This window comes from Schistocerca cancellata, chromosome 3 (genome assembly GCF_023864275.1).
Source record: "Schistocerca cancellata isolate TAMUIC-IGC-003103 chromosome 3, iqSchCanc2.1, whole genome shotgun sequence".
Lineage (NCBI taxonomy): Eukaryota > Metazoa > Arthropoda > Insecta > Orthoptera > Acrididae > Schistocerca > Schistocerca cancellata.
In genome coordinates this window covers 600,191,330-600,211,690 of record NC_064628.1, presented here as the reverse complement: position 1 = coordinate 600,211,690, position 20,361 = coordinate 600,191,330, and the positions used below count along the sequence as shown (strand labels likewise).

The 20,361-nt window shown below is 43.7% G+C and overlaps 1 non-coding gene across 1 annotated transcript; it reads left to right on the top strand.

Moving 5' to 3' along the window:
- The first annotated feature begins 10,479 nt into the window (after window positions 1-10,479).
- On the top strand, window positions 10,480-10,554 carry Trnas-uga (transfer RNA serine (anticodon UGA)). Its single transcript has one exon. It is a non-coding gene; the product is annotated as a tRNA-Ser (tRNA).
- Window positions 10,555-20,361: the final 9,807 nt, after the last annotated feature.

The window sequence follows — 20,361 nt, the reverse complement described above, 5'->3', positions numbered from 1 at the left end:
CCACGCCTATCGATTTTCGTAAAAGTGTATTCGCTTTTGCTATATGGGACTCCATAGTTTGTATTGAGTTGAACTTACCTTGAGACATTCTAAAGTACGTATGAAATCTCTTTGGAACTTCTTTAAGCCGTGGCAAAAGTGTTTGATATTCTCCTTCACATCATGAATTCGAAATATTATCCAGCCAAATTTTTCGCATTTTTCTTGTTTGCTTTTCCTCTAATCTATTTTCTTTCTCGAGCAACAAATAAATTACTACCACATCCATGTCACTTTGGTCGAAAGCTACCTATTGTTGTGCGCTGCAATTCGAAAGCGGTATACTACATAGAGACGCGTCGAGCTGCACCGTTCTGCTGCAGTGTAGTTCCGTCCCTTGCTGTTTTACCTTCAGACGCTTCTCTCCAATAGAAAACTCCTCTCATCATGGGGAAATCACTCCAGCTTGAGCCTTCCTCATATTCCCAGACCACTACCCATTTATGAGGATTAGAGAAAGACCATCTCATCAACTGCAAGGAGAAGAAAGCCTCCTCAGCCCAGACGCTGACCCTGTAGCGCACAGCAACCACAGGAGGAACAAACAGATGCTGTCTGTAAATAATATTAGTCAAACCATAAAGGAGCACAATTTTCGCTTTGCAGCGCTGAAGATGATGCAGAAATGGTTCTACGTTGCCATCTGTGCCTCTAAAAGTAACGTATGTCATGGCAATGTAATGGAGCTTTTGTGCCAGCCGGTTGTGCGGAATCAGCGAAATAAAGTGGTCAGACGTGGAGCCGTGACAGAATGCCAGAGCGGAGCTATCGTGCTTGGACGTGTCCATTACAACACCGTGAAGAAAGCTGTATGATTTGTTGGTGTATCAACAGAAAAAATGACAATTTTAAAAACAAATTTTAAAATATGTCCATCTAATCTCTATTGAACATAATTGGCACAAAACCAGTTCCAGGCACTATTGCAAAATCTTTGGGAAACGGCTACAACAGTATGAGACCCTGATGCTAATACTGAAAAACGGAGAATGAGACACATTAACAAATAAAATTCTGAAGTCATGGCAACAGCTTTTAATAAACTTTTGGAATACGAAGAAGCCAAAGAACCCTTACAAACAAACGTAAATACCCTTATTAAAAACTGACCTAACAAATTAGAGTCCCCATTTCCAAGAAGTAGAAAGAGTCCTCAAAGGACAAAAAAATTATAAAGCATGTGGAGAGAATCAGGTTTTTGTCGAAATGTGGAAATATTCAAATGACACAGTCAGGACCTCCTTAAACAAGGCTCTAACAAAAATTTGGATAACAGAACAGTTACGTGAACAGTGGACCATGGCCATCATCCACCCACTACACGAGCAGGGGCGTAAGAGAAACCCAGACAACTACGGGGGAATCTCTCTCCTGGACTTCACATAACTCTGAGAACATAAGAATTGGAAGAGCTAAAAATAATAAGTCTGAACTGCTTGGGATTTGCTGATGATCTTGCTCTCCTGGCCAACAATGTCCAAGAAACCAGGCAACACCTTGAATCACTACAAAAAATAGCACATAAAATTACCATCAGAATATCATTTGAAAAAACATAGATTATGTTAACTCACCAACCAGTTGCAAAAAACATTGCAATAGGACAATAACAATTCAAAATTGTTGATAAGCTTAAATACTTATGTGAAGTAACGCAATTGAGAAACCTTTGTGATAAAATAGAATAAAAAACCTCAACAAAGCGAATTATATTGCCAAAAACACATACACCAAGAAAGCCTTTCCACAGGCACAAAATTAAATTATTATCAAACACTTACACAGCCAGAAATAACTTACACAGCTGAAACCATCTTCAAAACAACTAATACAGCAGAAATTGAGAAAATACAAAAGACAGGAAGAAGAATAATTAGGACGTGCATAAATAAACAAATATCAAGTAAATGAGCACTGGAGAATAGATTCAAATGGAACTGTGTAGAAGAAAATAGAAACAGTAATGAACACAATCAGGAAGAGACGTATCTCATTCTTTGGACATCTATTGATAACACCAGAAAACAGAATTGATAAGGTAATAATAGAAAAATTGTGGAACAGTGAGAGCAATACTAAATGGATCACATGAATTAAAGAATATGTAAGAGAACTCCAGATAATAGTAGATGACTTAAAGGACAAAACAGAGGAAACAAGAATACTGCAAGACACACAAATCGTTCTACAAACGAAGATCAATAAAAGGGATACACGAAGAGTGATCTCAGACGAAAGAAGAAAATATCTGAAAGAATGAGGAAATACTGTACAGACAGAAGAACAAAACATAATTCATATAATAATAAATTATAATAATCCCTGAGCAACCACTGCACTTCTAAAATGTCTTATTGAATTACACCCAAGAGCCAAAGTAACTGGTACACTTGTCTAATATCGCCGGCCGCTGTGGCCGAGCGGTTCTAGGCGCTCCAGTTCGGAACCGCACTGCTGCTATGGTCGCAGGTTCGAACCCTGCCTCGGGCATGGATGTGTGTGATGTCCTTAGGTTAGTTAGGTTTAAGTAGTTCTAAGTCTAGGGGACTGATGACATCAGATGTTAAGTCCCATAGTGCTTAGAGCCATTTGAACCATTTGCCTAGCATCGCGTAGGACCCCCGCGAGCACGCAGAAGTGCCGCAACACGACATGACATGGACTTGACTAATGTCGAAGTAGTGCTGGAGGGAACTGACACCATGAACCCTGCACGGATGTCCATAAATCCGTAATAGTACGGGGAGCGAGGGGGGGGGGGTGAGAATTTCTTCTGAACAACACGTTGCAAGGCGTCTCGGATATGCTCAATAATATTCATGTCTGGAGAGTTTGGTGGGCAGTGGAAGCGTTTAAACTCAGAAGAGTATTCCTAGAGCCACTCTGTAGCAATTCTGGATTTGTGGGGTGTCGCATTGTCCTGCTGGCATTGCCCCAGTCCATCGGAATGCGCAATGGACATGATCTGATGCAAGTGATCCGAAAGAATGCTTACGTACGCGTCACCTGTCAGAGTCGTATCGAGACTCGAATCTAGACTATCACTCCAACTGCACACGCCCCACAAAATTATAGGCTCCACTAGCTTGAACAGTCCCCAGCTGACATGAGGGTCCATGGATTCATGAGCTTGTATCCATACCCGTCCACGCCCATCCGCTCGATGGACGATGAAACGAGACTCGTCCGACCAGGCAACATGTTTCCAGTTATCAGCAGTCCAATGTCGGCGTTGCCGGGCCCAGGTGAGGTGTAAAGTATCGTGTCGTGCAATTATCAATGGTACACGAGTGGGCCTTCGACTCCGAAAGCCCATATCGATAATATTTCGTTGAATGATTCGCACGCTGACATTTGTTGATGGCACAGCATTGAAATCTGCAGCAATTTGCGAAAGGGTTGCACTTCTGTCACATTGAATGATTGCCTTCAGTCGTCGTTGGCTCCATTCTTGCAGGTTCTTTTTCCAGCCGCAGATATGTCGGACGTTTGATGTTTTACCAGATTCCTTATATTCACGGTATACTCGAGAAATGGTCTTACTGGAAAATCGGCAGTTAATCGCTACCTCGGAGATACTGTGTCCCATTGCTCGTGCGTCGACTACAACGCCACGTACAAACTCACGTAGATCTTGATACCCTCGCAGCAGCAGTAACCGATCTAACAACTACGCCAGATATTTTTTGTTCTATATACGCTTTGTCGACCGCGGCGCCGTATTCTGGCTGTTTACGTATCTCTAATTTTGAATACGCTTCCCTACACCAGTTTCTTTGGCACTCCAGTGTGTCACTGAACTGTATTGTATTACTGAATAACAACAACCTGTATAGACCTGTGTATAACTGGTTAGAGTGGTCCAATGAAGGCCATAAAATATATATAAACAGAATAACACATGAGATGTAGTACCTTTCACAAAGAATGCAATTGTGCAATTGTGGTATTTCAGAGTTTTATTTAATTTGTCGACAGCTTTTCTAAATATGGAATAGCACACCAGTTGGACTTAGATACGACTGTTGCTACAGAATGGAGTTACATGTGAGGCAACATTTTCTTCTTTGTTTCTTGTGTTGTCGATTAAGTAAGGGGTACAGCCACTGTTAGATGAAATACATTTAGTGGAGTCTAATTCGTTTGAAAATTCTGATTTGACGTTGGTATGGATGTAAGACGATGCACCATGAAATGAAAGGCAGCACACCAGCTGGTGTACTATCCCATATTTAGGAAAGCTATCTGATAATTAGCCAAAACCCTCAAATCCTGCGATTACAAAACTGCTTCCTGTAAATGGCCTAATAAGCCGAAAACTAATTACAAATAAACAAAAATCAGTAGAATAAAACAGTGTACGTCTTATTCAACTTTAAAAATCGTGACTCTAATTAAATCGTTTTTGTATATTGTACTGCCCGAAGTTTTTTGTTTCAGTTTAACTGAAAGCTTTACGTTAATTCTGAACACTTATAACTATCACTGGCCCTATGGTTAATGTTGAGTAAAGGCAAAATAAATGCACTTCTTGACACAAAATTGTAGCACTCTGAACGTCATCAGATGTGAATGTAGCTACGTACACGTACACAGCGCCAGCAGATATGTGAATGATTAGTGTTGCAATTCTGTGTGACAGGTAGAACGGCAACCAGAGTACATTAGCCTTGTTCGTGTTTAGTGTTGTTAGCGGGCCTGGCAGGGTATACAACGGGCATGAATCGCGTCAGATGTTGAGTGATCACTGTGAAGGATAGAGATTTCGTGTGGTTGTTTGAAACAGCGCTATCAGCAACTGTCAGAGTTTGTAAGAGGCCTCATTGTGGGTCTCCATTTGTCTAGCTGGTCGGATCACGCAATATCGACATCTGTGTGTTATTCACACATGGCAGTGGCCTGACATTGAACTGCGTTGATATGTGAAGGCAGGCACATTAGCTAGCAATATTCTGATCGAGTACGTGTGACCAATACAAGGGAGAATAGCCATACTGTTCACCAAGTACATCAAAACTCCTTCACGTCCGCACCTGTCATTCGAGAACGATTTCCGTGCAACATCCTGCCCCCATGAATAGGCTGCTGCTTATCCCACAACATAAACGGCTGTATATATATGAAGATGGTATCTGTTCTGTCGGACATGTCCGAAAGAACAGTTCGGTGACCTTGTAGCCAATTGTTTTAGAATGAAATTTCAATTAAATCACTACGCTTAGCTGAATACAGGCGTTGATATACGTCAACGGGGACAGGTGAAAATGTGTGCCCAGACCGGTACTCTAACCCGGGATCTCCTGCTTACACGGCAGACGATCTATTCACATGAGCCATCGAGAACACAGAGGATTGCGCGACTGCAGGGACTTATCTCTGGCACGCCTCCCCTGAGACCCACATTCTCAACTTATTGTCCCGCACTATATTCATAGTGCCCCTGCCCATTATACTCGTTACTCGCAGCTTTTTGCCGATTCCCATAAGAGTTCGGGCACTGGTTGTGCATCCGCCCAGAAGAAGATGGTCAAATGGCCTCAGAGCCTTAATAATTATATATATATATATATATATATATATATATATATATATATATATATATATATATATATATATATGGGTCTCACGGTAGGCGTGCCAGAGATAAGTGCCTGAAAAAAAAAAAAACAACACCTGAGTAAAAAGATCAACAAACGAACTTTAACGGGTGTCATGTGAGAGACGGATAGAGCGTTTTCCGTCCAAGCAGGAGATCCCGGGCTGGAGTCCCGGTCGGGGCACACATTTTCATGTCCCCATTGACGTATATCTACGCCTGTATGCAGCTAAGCGTAGTGATTTAATTGTAATTTCATCATAAACGGCTGTGTTTGGGTGGTTTTTTTTACGGGGAAACATTGACTGCTGTGTGTTCAGCGATGAACCACTATTCTGCACTACCCTGGACGACCATCGTCGGAGAATATGGCGGCGACCCATGGAGAGGTCCCAATCTTCCAATGTTTTTGTAGATGCAGAGCATTCTTACTCCTGGCGTCATGGCTCCAGAAGCCATCTTGTATAACTTCAAGTCACGGCTGGTAGTGGCTGACGTCACGCTCGTCCTGTGTCCTGGTGCAGTATCTCTCATGCCACGATGTCCCGGCACCATTTTTCAATAAGAAAATGCTCGACCACACATGCCACGTGTGTCTGTGATGTGTCTGCGTGATGCTGAGGTACTCTCGTGGCCAGCAACATCCCCCGGTTTCTCCCTCCAACAGAACTTTCGTGGGTACGTCTTGGACGTCAGCTCCATCCTACTGCCAGTATCCAAGTTTTATAACACCCTTCCCAACAGAATCACTGCTTTTATCGAGGCCAGAGGATGTCGCACCATCATACTGATGCGAGGGCTCACTCTGACAAGTTCTTTGTAAATTTTGTTCGATTTTGTAATCACTGTCATAAGATCGTATAGTCCCTCATTTCGTTTCTTTTGTGACCACTCGAAACTACTACCGTCCGGTCGTAACTGTGGGTTCTTTGATTGCTCTTTGATAACGCTTATCAAACTAGAACACATGTAACATTGGTTCACTTTATTTAATTCTAGTTTCTGCTACCAGTCAATTTTTTATTTTATGTTTAATCTAACATAATACAACGCGTTTCGAACATGTCCTGTTCATCTTCAGGCGTTTATACATACATAAATACATACGGAGAAATGTTACTTAAAGTTAAATAGTCTTAAACTAGATTAATCTAGAACTCTTTGTCCATTGTTTGTTACTGTAGCGGCTGGTGTGGCATTTGGTGGGGGAGGGGGGGGGGGAGAGAGGGGGGGGGGCAGTGTATGGCTAGAAATCGAAATCAGTGATGTCTTCCGAAATCAGTGATGTCTTCTTCTGGTTTTCTTCTTTGTGGTTGACTATGTATGATATCACAGCCTGTATAGGATGTAGTAGATTTGCATCAGTTATGTTCGATTAAACATAAAATAAAAAAGTAACTGGTAGCAGAAACTATAAATAAATAATTATCCCACACAGTTACGGTTCACAAACATAGCCATTACGGCTGAAAATAACTTACTTCACTTTGTTACATAAACGAATAAAAGATTTACTTAAGTTTGACGCAGTTCTTTGTCATATGATTACTTGATAATTTACAGCTTTCATTGACTATGAAAGTATCACTTAATGCTCTAACAAGGGAAACTCCCCGTGGCAACCCCCTCCCTCCTCCCCTCCTCAGATTTAATGGTAAGATGGCCAGTGGCCAGCCCGTCAAAAATTTAACCAGGTCAAGCATGAAAACAGGAAGAAAGTGTACTGAACTGTGAAAAAAAAAGCAAAATAGAAACAGTGAACGATTCAAGAATAAGAAGTGCAATAAATAGCAACAGCCACGGTGTGGTGAGTAAGTGCTCATGGTGTTGGCCTGTCGCCGGCCGGGGTGGTCGAGCGGTTCTAGGCGCTTCAGTGGAACCACGCGACCGCTACGGTCGCAGGTTCGAATCCTGCCTCGGGCATGGATGTGTGTGATGTCCTTAGGTTAGTTAGGTTTAAGTAGTTCTAAGTTCTAGGGGACTGATGACCTAAGATGTTAAGTTCTATAGTGCTCAGAGCCATTTTTTTGTTGGTCTGTCAAGTGGGCGAGCCGTGTTCATAACTTCCTTATGACATTTGTTTTATTTACTCATTTTTCACAACACTGAAATGTCCGCCCGGTGACAAATGTTTTGTCTCTTTCTGTAGTCTTGGCAGTTGTCATACTACACATTGGTTATAGAATACGAGTCATGTGGTAAGAATGAGTTACTTTCGCAAGTAAATGTGATGAATAGTGTGAGCAGGCGAGATACCACATAGACGTCTCACAGAAATGAAAACAACGAATAAACGGTTGTGAACTATGTTACAACAAATGAATTTAACAGTCAGGACTTCCAGAACGGAACACAGCTTCAAAAACGTTTAAACATATTTTCTGACAGAAAACAGATTATCTGTGTGATTGTGAAACTGTTGCGTCCATTTGTTGCAGCCTATGTGACAAACTATTACGTTTTCATCATTTCCTTGGGAGCGAACACATTCATACGTACACCCAAATCGGACGAGGAGGCATATCTCACTCACTTACCAGGCGTACAAATTAGATGCGTCGATAAGAGGTTCCTAAAATATGATACACGTACTGTCACTAATGATGTGTGTGACACACCAAACGTGTTTGCCGGTGGAGGATTCGGTTTACTTGTCGCTTTCTCATCCACCGTTTGCGATTCACATTCGAAGCGCAGTTCCTTTCTCCTGCTAATAGAGTAGTTGTGCAGTATAAACTGTCATTATAAGTCTCTTCCTTACACATCGCTATTGCAGACGGGTGCTACACCACGACACAGGCACAAATTTTAAAAAACTAACAGGGGGAAAAAGAGGAAGTTGTCACGATGGAGGTTTGAACACGGCTCGCCCATTTGGCAGTCCAAACACCGTAGCCACTTCAGTACGACGCCATTTCTCTTCCCAGATGCTCTATATTGCACTTCTTGTTCTTGGACCGTACACTTTTCCTACTTGTTTTTTTCTACGGTCCAGTAGACCTTCTTCCCGTTTACGTACTTGATGCGTGTTCAGTTTTTGACGCGCTGTCCACTGGGACATCTTACCACTAAATCTGAGGGTGGTGCGATGGGGAGTTTCCCTCGTAGGTAACAAACTGTTCTCTTAAAATACAATGTTCGGCATTTACAACAGTGCAAGATCATCTGAAACTTCAACTACTTGTTGCTCCTACTCTATGATGCTGTCGGCAGCAGCTGAGTCTCGAACTGGTCTGAGCTCTTGCATGCTCGAGGCTATATTGACCTCAGTGCGGGGGCAATGCTGCCGTGTGTCCTCTAGAGTGTCTCCTATTGGTTGTGGCGAGCCCTCCCTAATGTCTGTGGTATCGATTCGCGTTGCCAACTTTGGAGTGACACCGCCATGTCTTGACATCGCAGTTTCCTCCCTCAATTCTGGGTAGTTCACTGATTTTGGCCCCGGCCGTTGTGCCCGAGCGGTTCTAGGCGCTTCAGTCCGGAACCGCGCTGCTGCTACGGTCGCAGGTTCGAATCCTGCCTCAGGCATGGATGTGTGTGATGTCCTTAGGTTAGTTAGGTTTAAGTAGTTCTAAGTCCAGGGGACTGATGACCTCAGATGTTAAGTCCCATAGTGCTCAGTAGAGTTGAGGCGATTCGTGAATAAGTCGTTCATTTGAACGACTCTAAATAAAGAATCGAATCGTGATAAGGACGAATCGGCGTTCAAAAGAATCGTAAGAACGATTGCATGTTTCCGAGTCGTGACGATTCCAAGTTCCAACGATTCATCGATTCTTAGTTCGCTATGCTTCGAAGGCAACTTCCGAATCATGCCGAGTCGTGCCGAATGATTACGACCGCCAGATGACAGTCAAGTGGAGGATGCGTGTGGCCAAAGGAAGCTCGGAACGAACAAACAAAGTTCGCGGGCCGTAATATTACACGTGAAAACCAAGCTGACACTTGGCGGTGGCTGACGGGCACGAGCGTGACGGCATTTCCCATTTACTATCGCTACCATCAGCCACCGCGCCGACGTCAGCTTTCATCAATTACCGCATTACACGTACAAATCGAGAATCACACTTGTAACGTCATATGCATGTTTACTCATAAATAAACTATTTCTGGCATATCTTATCATGACACAGTTCGATTCTAACCCCATTGACAATTTCAGACATGTCCTGCCATCTGTGAGTAAGATGTAGAACTTTTTGCATTCCGTAAGAATCGTGCCATTGCAGACTAGAATGAATCGTGAACGAATTGTAGGAATCGATTCGCAATGTGAGATTGAATCGTAGGAATCGAATTGGGAAAAAGAATCGCGTTGCTCAACTCTAGTGCTCAGAGCCATTGGATTGGAACTGATTTTGGCAGGCAGTGTAAATAAAATAATAGATCCAGAATGAGATTTTCACTCTGCAGCGGAGTGTGCGCTGATGTGATATTCTTTCAGGAGTGCTAGTTCTTCAGGGTTCGTAGGAGAGCTTATGTAAAGTTTGGAAGGTAGGAGACGAGATACTGGCAGAAGTAAAGCTGTGAGGACGGGGCGTGAGTCGTGCTTGGGTAGTTCAGGTGGTAGAGAACTTGCCCGCGAAAGGCAAAGGTGCCGAGGTCGAGTCTCGATCCGGCACGCAGTTTTAATCTGCCAGCAAGTTTCATATCAGCGCACACTCCACTGCAGAGTGAAAATCTCATTCTGGTAACATCCCCCAGGCTGTGGCTAAGCCATGTATCCGCAATATCCTTTCTTTCAGGGGTGCTAGTTCTGCAGGGTCGCAGGAGAGCTTCTGTAAAGTTTGGAAGGCAGGAGACGAGATACTGGTAGAAGTAAAGCTGTGAGGACGGGGCGTGAGTCGTGCTTGGGTAGCTCAGTTGGTAGAGCACTTGCCCGTGAAAGGCAAAGGTCCCGAGTTCGAGTCTCGGTCCGGCACACAGTTTTAATCTGCCAGGAAGTTTCAAAACAATAGATGTCAACGTAGGACGAGAGGAAGAACTGTTCCAACTGCATTAATATGCGTTAGCAAGCTAGAGTGAGATTTGCTGGATGGGTGCAGCTGGCGATGCCCGCCAGACACAGCATCTACAGGAGTAGCCGCAACCTTGACTTCATACGACGAAAGCTCCAAGCCCACCTCGACTACATAACGCAGTGGTGCAATTTATGGAAAATTAAAATCAATCCGAGTAAAACCCACGCCATATACTTCACAACCAGGCTAAAACTCCCAGACCATCAGCTAACAATTGGTGGTCGGGACCTAGCCTGGCGAAATTGTATTACCTACCTCGGGATGGAGATCGACAACCGCCTCACATGGAGACAACACATCAAGAAAGCGGCAAACAAGGGGTGCGCGCTCCTGTCCCAACTATACCCTCTTCTGAAGGGTGAAGGACTCACCTTGAAATGCAAAATACTTCTCTGGCGCCAACTCATGCTTCGGGTCATCTTGTATGGCTCGGAAGTGTGGTCCATGGCGTCAGACACCTCGCTTGAAAGACTCCAACGGCTACAAAATAAAACCTTCCGGGTAATCACAGGTGCTGACAGATACGTCCGCAATACACAAATCAGAGATTTCTTAGAACACCCCACCATCTATTCCCTCATAAAGGAAAAATCTGCAAAACTTTATGAGAGGACACAAACATCACCCGATCACCTCATTCGAAATTTAGGCTGCGAACATCCAGACCTTCAACATAAGAGACCTAAACTAACCCTTACGCGCCACTTTAGGGACATTTAAAACACACAAACACACACACAAAACAAACATTTACTCAAAAACACGCACACAAAACAAACCACCATCTTCATGAACCCCCTAGCGCATTCTTAGAAGTCAGACGGGCACAGCCCAGTGGTACTTCAGTACAAGAGTGCAAACAGAAGGCCTGTCGAGACACAGTGGTCGAGAGGCGGAAGCGGTGTCCAGGGCAGAGAGACGGCGGCCGGTGGGCGCCTGCTCCCACGCCGGAGGAAGCGGCCGTCACACTTTCGCGGCTGCGGAGGCGGCGGGGCCGGCAGGGGTGGCGGCGTGTCATCCTCGGAACAAGTGACAGGCGACACGCTCCACGGTCCAGCGCCGCCCTCCCCTCGCCTCCCTTTTTGCGTGGTTTCCCGATCGGCCGGCGCTGTGGCCTCGGTCCACCGGCGCCGCACACTCGTTCTGCAAGCGGCCGCATCCTCTGCGATATTTGCATCGCAAAGGCTACGTGGCGGTGCGGTACCTGTTGCTGGCTTGCCTCAGTAAACTGCACGAATCTGTTGCCCAATCCAGCGCGACGAACACTGTAACTCGAGCAGGAACTCTGGTAAAGATTGATTGCGCGGGATGTGTCAATAGATTGCATTTTGTGGCCTGTTATTCTGCTGATTTTTTTTTCTGTCCATTAGTTCAGAAGCTAACTGAGGAAAGCTCTTAAAAAATAACTGCACTGTATTTTCAGTCAGAAAATTTACGAAAAATAGCAGTTCACCTACAGAGGAGGCAGTTTAAGAAATTCTCGTCCGAACGATACTGAACTAGTGCTCTTCAGTCTGGAATCTGTATCAGTTAGTATTAACTGAGGAAAGATCCAGACAAGAGAAGTTTGTTTCGTCATAGTTTAGTTTAGGATGCGTGAAAGCGTCCTAGAGATTCTTATCCAACTCCAGTGGCAGAGGCTACAAGAAAGGCGTTGAGCATCAGGGTGACATTTACTTTTACAATTTCGTGAGCGTATTTTCGTACAAGAGCTACCTAATACCGGGTGATCAAAAAGTAAGTATAAATTTGAAAACTGAATAAATCACGGTATAATGTAGATAGAGAGATACAAACTGACACACATGCTTGGAATGACATGGGGTTTTATCAGATCTAAAAAAAATACAGAAATGCGAAAAATGACTGACAAACGGTGCTTCATCTGATCAGAATAGCAATAATTAGCATAACAAAGTAAGACAAAGCAAAAATGATGTTCTATACAGGAAATGCTCAATATGTCCACCATCATTCCTCAACAATAGCTGTAGTCGAGGAATAATGTTGTGAACAGCACTACTGTAAAATACGTCCGGAGTTATGGTGAGGCATTGGCGTCGGATGTTGTCTTTCAGCATCCCTAGAGATGTCGGTCGATCATGATACACTAACGACTTCAGGTAACCCCAAAGCCAATAATAGCACGGACTGAGGTCTTGGGACCAGGGAGGCCAAGCATGACGAAACTGGCGGCTGAGCACACGATCATCACCAAACGATGTGTGTAAAAGATCTTCCACGCGTCTAGCAATATGGGGTGGTTATAATAAAACCCCATGTCATTCCAAGCATGTGTGTCAATTTTTACCTCTGTATCTACATTATTCCGTGGTTTATTAAGTTTTCAAATTTATACTCACTTTTTGATCACCCGATATGTTGCCTACTCCTGTAAGTAGGCTGTTTATGTTTTCTTATTGGCAACGTTACGTAGCGCTCTGTATGAAAATCGCTGGCTGTGCTGTGTGCAGTCTGTGGCTAGTTTGCATTGTTGCCTGCCATTGTAGTGTTGGGCAGCTGGATGTGAACAGCGCGTAGCGTTGTGCAGTTGGAGGTGAGTCGCCAGCAGTGGTGGATGTGGGGAGAGAAATGGTGGAGTTTTGAAATTTGTAAGACTGGATGTCATGAACTGCTATATATATTATGACTTTTGATGACTATTAAGGTAAATACATTGTTTGTTCTCTATTAAAATCTTTCATTTGCTAACTATGCCTATTAATAGTTAGTGCCTTCCGTAGTTTGAATCTTTTATTTAGCTGGCAATAGTGGCGCTCGCTGTATTGCAGTAGTTCGAGTAACCAAGATTTTTGTGAGGTTTGTGAAACGTTAGGTTAATGTTAGTCAGGGCCATTCTTTTGTAGGGATTTTTGTAAGTCAGATTGCGTTGCGCTAAAAATATTGTGTATCAGTTTAAGCACAGTCATGTACAATTTTTCTAAGGGGACGTTTCATACTCCCATGTAAGTCTCGCGAAAAGTCCATGGAGGTAAAATCAGGGACATTAAGAGGTCACACAGGATTGTTACCAACAATTCACCTTCCCGCCAACTATTTCCGACTGGAACAAGAAACGGTGAAGTGTCAGTCGTTCTCAAAGTACCCACCGCCACGTTCCTCAAGATGGCTTATGGAGTGAGGATGAAGATGTGTATGTAGACACCAAGTCTGTACCAACCAGTAGTACACTGTTCCAATTACAGCTGCGCTCTACCGCAACTACGTCTCGGTAGTTTTGGTACACTACCTCGGGGACGATCAGTTTGGATTCCGTAGAAATGTTGGAACACATGAGGCAATACTGACCCTACGGCTTATATTAGAAGCTAGATTAAGAAAAGACAAACCTACGTTTCTAGCATTTGTAGACTCAGAGAGAGCTTTTCACAGTGTTGACTGGAATACTCTCTTTCAAATTCTGAAGGTGGCAGAGCTAAAATACAGGGAGCGAAAGGCTATTTACTATTTGTACAGAAACCACATGGCAGTTATAAGAGTCGAGGGACATGAAAGGGAAGCAGTAGTTGGGAAGGGAGTGAACCAGGGTTTTAGCCTCTCCCCGATGTTATTCAATCTGTATTTGAGCAAGCAGTAAAGGAAACAAAAGAGGAATTCGGAGTAGGTATTAAAATCCATGGAGAATAAATAAAAACTTTGAGGTTCGCCGATGACATTGTAACTCTGTCAGAGACAGCAAAGGACTTGTAAGAGCAGTTGAACGGAATGGACAGTGTCTTGAAAGGAGGATATAAGATGAACATCAGCAAAAGCAAAACGAGGGTAATGAAATGTAGTCGAGTTAACTCAGGTGATGCTGAGGGAACTAGATTGGGAAATGAGACCCTTAAAGTAGAAAAGGGCTATTGCTTTTTGGGGAGCAAAGTAACTCACGATGGTCGAAGTAGAGAGGATATAAAATGTAGACTGGCAATGGCGAGAAAAGCGTTTCTGAAGAAGAGAAATTTGTTAACATCGAGTGTCGATTTAACTGCCAGGAAGTCGTTTCTGAAAGTATTTGTATGGAGTGTAGCCATGTATGGAAGTGAAGCATGGACGATAAATAGTTTAGACAAGAAGAGAATAGAAGCTTTTGAAATGTGGTGCTACAGAAGAATGCTGAAGATTAGATGGGCAGATCACATAACTAATGAGGAGGTATTGAATAGAATTGGGGAGAAGAGGAGGTTGTGGCACAACTTGACGAGAAGAAGGGACCGGTTGGTAGGACATGTTCTGAGGCATCAAGGGATCACAAATTTAGCATTGGAGGGCAGCGTGGAGGGTAAAAATCGTAGAGGGAGACCAAGAGATGAATACTCTAAGCAGATTCAGAATGATGTAGGTTGCAGTAGGTACTGGGAGATGAAGAAGCTTGCACAGGATAGAGTAGAATGGAGAGCTGCATCAAACCAGTCTCAGGACTGAAGACCACAACAACAACATCCTGCTGATTTTCTTCTATCCATTAGTTCTTCAGTAGTTAACTGAGGCAAGCTCTTAAAAATAACTGAACTGTATTTCCAGACAGAAAATTTAGAAAAAATAGCAGTTCACCTACAGAGGAGGGAGCGTAGGAAATCCTCGTCCAAACGATACTGAAATAGTGCTCTTCAGTCTGGGACCCGTATCAGTTATTATTAACTGAGAAAAGATCCAGAGAAGAGAAGCTCATTTCGTCATAGGTTTGTTTATGATGCGTGAAAGCGTCCCGTACATTCTTATCCAACTCTAGTGGCAGAGGCTACAAGAAAGACGTTGCGCATCAGGGGGAGATTTGCTTTTACAATTTCGTGAGCGTATTTTCGTACAAGAGCTACCTAATATATTGCCTACTCCCGTATATATCTCGTGAAAAGTCCATGGAGGTAAAATCAGGAACATTAAAAGCTCACACAAGAGTGTTACAAACAATTCACCTTCCCGCCAACAATTTGCGACTGGAAAAAGAAAGGGGGAAGTGTCCATCGTTCTCAAAGTACCCGCCGCCACGTACCTCAAGATGGCTAATGGAGTGTTGATGTAGATGCATATGCAGACATCAAGTCTGTACCAACCACTAGCACACTGATCCAACTACAGCTGCGGTCTAACGCAACTACGTCTCGGTAGTTTTGGTACACTATGTAAATTACGAAGAAAATGGTTGGAGTACCGGTTGTGTTGGTAGAATTGGTAGAGCAAGAGAAAAAACGAGAGCTGACGACTTCCCTTTGCTCTTTTTGTTCGTTTGACTGTCTGTTTTGCACATAATTAGAACCGCACATTATTCATTGTTAGCCCATTGTGTATTTTACATCATTACAAAATATGAATGTCTTTATATAAGTGATAATAATTAGCTTATCACGTAACTTTGGCGCTGTATGTAACCAAAGTAATTCCTTTTGATGCAACTACAGTTTACATGCACAAACATAAATACATAATTACTGTTATTATTTTCTACTCAGAAGAACTTCTCCGTCATGATCAAAGGCAAGAAAGAGTTCCCTGTTATTACTGATAAATGCGAAACCTATTTATAAATAACAGAAACATGTTTAATGTAAGCTCGACGAAGTATTTAAGAGATTCCTGCTTTAGCCGGCCGCGTTGGCCGTGCGGTTCTACGCACTTCAGTCCGGAGCCGCGGGACTGCTACGGTCGCAGGTTCGAATCCTGCCTCGGGCATGGATGTGTGTGATGTCTTTAGGTTAGTTAGGTGTAAGTAGTTCTAAGTTCTAGGGGACTGATGACCTAATATGTTAAGTCCCATAGTGCTCAGAGCCATTTGAACCATTTGATACCTGCTTTATTTTTGTTTTGTGATTTTTTTCTTTTTGCATTTTTGTTGGGAAAACTGCGTTTTCTAGCGCTATATGATAAATCTGTATTGTTTTCGTTGCTTTTGCTACATTGTACCCCTCTTTCACGTTACAAATGAACAGTTTTCAAATAGAATGTGAGTTAAACAGTTTCACCTTCCCTAAAAATATGTAGAACAGTAATATTCCGTAGAATGCCCGGCTCTCACTCAGTTTCTAGACAGTTCACGGCCTCCCGTTTTTACGATAATCTAGTAAGACACTGATGGCTTACGTAAAGAAAGCGATTATTATTAGCTACGGTCCGACAGATATGCAATACACTCATCGTGCAGATAACATGTGTATGACCTTAACTGACCAAATTACTGGGAAACCTATAGTATTCTACGCTTAACTATGGAAATCTGTGGAAGTGTACGGTGGTTTTACAACTCTAGAACATCGCATAATTCACTGTTCCGTTCTTTCATAAGAAAAACTCCCACCAACAGTCAGTAATCATAACGAACCAACGACCATACGATCATAAATCACGACAAAGTAGCTTTACTGCTAGTCAATCGTTCGCGCTGTGTTTAATAGTTAGTTACGCTCATCAAAATATTACGCAGTGTCTTAGTTCTTATGGAGCTAGTATGCCTGAGAAAAGCCTGCATAATATTTCACGTGGTGTTACGAGATGTAATAAGACAGACAGTCTCACTTTCGTTAACGAAAGTCTCAGAAACGTCATTCCAATTGAATATTAATGACCATTTTCGCTTTATAATGTCACCGCTCCTCTGCAAAATGCATTACTGAACATGTTACCAAATTTTTCAGAGCCGCTCGAGACACATCCTCACTTTATGAGAACTAGGCCCTGACTTCTCGACAGTATAATCTGCGAAGTCAATCTGACAGTTCTATAAGGTGGGTTTCCGCTTATTTCTTGGTCAATGAGAGTTGTAGCTGCTCTCATGTAACTACACTCCTGGAAATGGAAAAAAGAACACATTGACACCGGTGTGTCAGACCCACCATACTTGCTCCGGACACTGCGAGAGGGCTGTACAAGCAATGATCACACGCACGGCACAGCGGACACACCAGGAACCGCGGTGTTGGCCGTCGAATGGCGCTAGCTGCGCAGCATTTGTGCACCGCCGCCGTCAGTGTCAGCCAGTTTGCTGTGGCATACGGAGCTCCATCGCAGTCTTTAACACTGGTAGCATGCCGCGACAGCGTGGACGTGAACCGTATGTGCAGTTGACGGACTTTGAGCGAGGGCGTATAGTGGGCATGCGGGAGGCCGGGTGGACGTACCGCCGAATTGCTCAACACGTGGGGCGTGAGGTCTCCACAGTACATCGATGTTGTCGCCAGTGGTCGGCGGAAGGTGCACGTGCCCGTCGACCTGGGACCGGACCGCAGCGACGCACGGATGCACGCCAAGACCGTAGGATCCTACGCAGTGCCGTAGGGGACCGCACCGCCACTTCCCAGCAAATTAGGGACACTGTTGCTCCTGGGGTATCGGCGAGGACCATTCGCAACCGTCTCCATGAAGCTGGGCTACGGTCCCGCACACCGTTAGGCCGTCTTCCGCTCACGCCCCAACATCGTGCAGCCCGCCTCCAGTGGTGTCGCGACAGGCGTGAATGGAGGGACGAATGGAGACGTGTCGTCTTCAGCGATGAGAGTCGCTTCTGCCTTGGTGCCAATGATGGTCGTATGCGTGTTTGGCGCCGTGCAGGTGAGCGCCACAATCAGGACTGCATACGACCGAGGCACACAGGGCCAACACCCGGCATCATGGTGTGGGGAGCGATCTCCTACACTGGCCGTACACCACTGGTGATCGTCGAGGGGACACTGAATAGTGCACGGTACATCCAAACCGTCATCGAACCCATCGTTCTACCATTCCTAGACCGGCAAGGGAACTTGCTGTTCCAACAGGACAATGCACGTCCGCATGTATCCCGTGCCACCCAACGTGCTCTAGAAGGTGTAAGTCAACTACCCTGGCCAGCAAGATCTCCGGATCTGTCCCCCATTGAGCATGTTTGGGACTGGATGAAGCGTCGTCTCACGCGGTCTGCACGTCCAGCACGAACGCTGGTCCAACTGAGGCGCCAGGTGGAAATGGCATGGCAAGCCGTTCCACAGGACTACATCCAGCATCTCTACGATCGTCTCCATGGGAGAATAGCAGCCTGCATTGCTGCGAAAGGTGTATATACACTGTACTAGTGCCGACATTGTGCATGCTCTGTTGCCTGTGTCTATGTGCCTGTGGTTCTGTCAGTGTGATCATGTGATGTATCTGACCCCAGGAATGTGTCAATAAAGTTTCCCCTTCCTGGGACAATGAATTCACGGTGTTCTTATTTCAATTTCCAGGAGTGTAGGTACTTCGCTTACTTGACCAGTCGTAAATCCATAATTCATTTGTAAATTCTCCCAAAAATGTACTCTCTAACTCTGCCAAACAATAATGAGCTGTTTGAAGTTAAGATGTAACCTTCTAGATACAAATACCGGCTGCTTTTACATATTACCTTTTTTACAATGTACAACATCCATTATGTGGCTGCACATCGTTAGGTACAAGTTTATGCGCATTTATCCATTACAGCTTCAAGATTTATTCTTCACGCACATTTTTCTTTCCTTCCACCACGTATTTTGATAACATGAGAGCTATAAGTTATTATTCAAAAGACTTGAAGTAAAAAGAATGACACGAAAATATATGCGTTAGCATACATAGTCTGAGCAAACAGTACCCCTAGTGGTTTTATTGCTAACAAAGTAATACGTTTACGTGGAATTTGATTTAATATCCTTCAATCTATTGGTTATGAACTGTAGATTAAAACTGAAGAAACTGCAAAAAGGTGGGAATTTGAGGAGATGGGACCTGGATAAACTGAAAGAACCAGAGGTTGTAGAGAGCTTCAGGGAGAGCATTAGGGAACGATTGACAAGAATGGGGGAAAGAAATACAGTAGAAGAAGAATGGGTAGCTTTGAGAGATGAATAGTGAAGGTAGCAGAGGATCAAATAGGTAAAAAGACAAGGGCTAATATAAATCCTTGGGTAACAGAAGAGATTTTGAATTTAATTGATAAAATGAGAAAATAAAAAAATGCAGTAAATGAAGCAGGCAAAAAGGAATACAAACGTCTCAAACATGAGATCGACAGGAAGTGCAAAATGGCTAAGCAGGGATGGCTAGAGGACAAATGTAAGGATGTAGAGGCGCATATCACTAGGGATAAGATAGATACTGCCTACAGGAAAATTAAAGACACCTTTGGAGAAAAGAGAACCACTTGCATGAATATCAAGAGCTCAGATGGAAAACTAGTTCCAAGCAAAGAAGGGAAAGCAGAAAGGTGGAAGGAGTATATAGAGGGTCTATACAAGGGCGATGTTCTTGAGGACAACATTATAGAAATGGAAGAGAATGTAGACGAAGATGAAATAGGAGGTATTGTAACACCCCACCCGTCACTTATCTGGTTTTGGCGTGTGTTCACCTCAGCTAATTGACTAACAGATCAACAGAGAGTGCAAAACTGCCACAATGTCGGATAACGCAAAGAAAGTAGTAAGGCCCTGTGACTCCTGATTGAACTGTGGTGGCAGTGTTGACATTAATTGATTCAGAATTGATCACTTTTAATTAAAAAGGGGTGCACATTGATGTTATATGCAGCTATTGAACACCAGATGCAAATGTTGAACATAAAATTCATGAAGAAAGTGACTTATCATTTCAACTACTTGATTGAAAACAGATGCAGTCGATTATCACAAATTTACTTTCACTCACGACCTTCAATCATCACATTACATGACTCTCCTACCAGGCAGTGGTAATAAATTGCGTTTGTGTGGAGTAAAGCTC